The sequence below is a fragment of the Babylonia areolata genome, chromosome 17 (genome assembly GCF_041734735.1).
Source record: "Babylonia areolata isolate BAREFJ2019XMU chromosome 17, ASM4173473v1, whole genome shotgun sequence".
Classification (NCBI taxonomy): domain Eukaryota; kingdom Metazoa; phylum Mollusca; class Gastropoda; order Neogastropoda; family Buccinidae; genus Babylonia; species Babylonia areolata.
The window spans coordinates 5,072,819-5,075,318 of NC_134892.1; positions in this window are offsets into that span (position 1 = coordinate 5,072,819).

The following is a 2,500-nucleotide window of genomic DNA, read 5'->3' on the forward strand; positions in this document are numbered from 1 at the left end:
TCCATTTGTCATCACCATTTCCAATATAACACTGGTAGTGATGATTACTGTTTAGCCGGTGTAGGGGAAAATACTTGCAGGGAAAAAAAACCCCAACAAACAACGACAACGCTCCCATTGTGTTTTTGTTGTTGTTTGCTGTTGTTGTTGTTGTTTGTTCGTTTGTTTGTATTTTTTGTTTGGTTGGTTGGTTTTTGTTGGTTTTTTTGTTTTTGTTTTTTTGGTGTGTTTTTTTTTGTCAAAGTTGTTTGGCCAGAGAAACCCCCCCCAAAAAAAACATACACAAAAAACCCCAAACATTTTCAATGACAGAGTATTTTTCCTGGGGGAAACACTTCCCTTTTGAAAACAAAACACACACATATATATATATATATATATATATATATATATATATATATATATCACACACAGAATGAGAGAGAGAGAGAGAGAGAGAGAGAGAGAGAGAGAGAGAGAGAGAGAGAGAGAGAGAGAGAGAGAGAGAGAGAGAGAGAAGGAATGTCTGACAAAACATTAATTGGAGATTCAATTTCAGAGAGCAGTTTATTTCCTGCGTGCATTGTTACTTTCCTGGGAGAGTGAGTGGTTTGTTTTTGGGAAGAGATTTCCCACAATTTTTTTATATATTTTTTTTTATTGTTGTTTGTTGATGTGTTTTATGGTTGTTGTTTTTGTTGTTGTTGTTTGTGGGGTTTTTTTTTTTGGTGGTGGGGGGGGCGTGGGAGGGGGCCAGGGAGGGGGGGGGGGGGTGGGGGTGGCGGGTTTTGTTGTTGTTGTTGTTCTTCTTTTTCTTCTTCTTTAAACTGGGATTTTTTTCCCCGGTGTGTGTTTTTCCCCCTGGAGCGTTCTTTCCCCGTCGACACCGGCGTCGGCTGCCTTTTTATCAAGACAGGTAGGTAGGTGAATGATGGGTGTCACGGACAGATTGATCCCCCCCCCCCCTTCCATTGTTTTGTTCTTCTTGTTTTGTTGTTTGATTTGTTTTGTTTTGTTTTTCAATGACTGACATCAATTTTTCTGTGTCTATAATGATGTACATTGAAATCAGATATATACCAGGTCGAAATTTAGTTGTTAGTTGGTTTTTTGTTTTGTTTTGTTTTTTCTTCTGATAACACCGAAGGCCTTGGACAAGATAGTGGCTGTGTCACAGTAAGAATTCATTTCACAGACAGAACGCGGAGAAAGGGCCAAGTTGGGCCAACAGCAATGTGACAGTAGTTTGACCAATGGTTTCTGTGTGTGTGTGTGTGTGTGTGTGTGTGTGTGTGTGTGTGTGTGTGTGTGTGTGTGTGTGAGTGTGATCTGTACCGTTGAGCTGTTTGGCTATGTCATTGAGCTGTATCATTGAGTTGTATCACCGAGCTGTTTCGCTGTCTCATTCAGCTGTTTCGTATTCACAGGAGGCGCCGTACCAGAGTCAGTCAGACGTTGGAGTTGTGGTCCAGTGTTCACAGGTGGTCAGGGGTTCGAGGCCCCGTTTCGGCATGGTGCTGTGCCCTTGGGAGACGGCACTGTACTCCGATAGTGTCCCCCACCCCCACCCCCAGCCCCACCCTCTCTCCACCCAGGTCTTAATAGGAGCCTGTCTTTGGTTGCCGGCAAGGTTTAAAAAAACAAAAAAAAAAAAAAAAAAAAACAAAAAAAAACCACCACAGCGAAAAGTGATGACTAGACCACCGCCTTTCCATCCCGATACCTAGACACAGTGGATGTGAATTCACTGCCTTCCTATGCCCGATACCTAGACACAGTGGATATGAATTCACTGCCTTCCTATGCCCGATACCTAGACACAGTGGATGTGAGTTCACTACCTTCCTATGCCCGATACCTAGACACAGTGGATGTGAATTCACTGTCTTCATATGACCGAGTCCTAGACACAGTGGATGTTAATTCACTGCCTTCCTATGCCCGATACCTAGACACAGTGGATATGAATTCACTGCCTTCCTATGCCCGATACCTAGACACAGTGGATATGAATTCACTGCCTTCATATGCCCGATACCTAGACACAGTGGATATGAATTCACTGTCTTCATATGCCCGATACCTAGACACAGTGGATGTGAGTTCACTACCTTCCTATGCCCGATACCTAGACACAGTGGATGTGAGTTCACTACCTTCCTATGCCCGATACCTAGACACAGTGGATGTGAATTCACTGTCTTCATATGACCGAGTCCTAGACACAGTGGATGTTAATTCACTGCCTTCCTATGCCCGACCCCTAGACACAGTGGATATGAATTCACTGCTTTCCTATGCCCGATACCTAGACACAGTGGATATGAATTCACTGCCTTCCCATGCCCGATACCTAGACACAGTGGATGTGAGTTCACTACCTTCCTATGCCCGATACCTAGACACAGTGGAAGTGAATTCACTGTTTTCCTATGCCCGATACCTAGACACAGTGGATGTGAGTTCACTACCTTCCTATGCCCGATACCTAGACACAGTGGATGTGAATTCACTGCCTTCC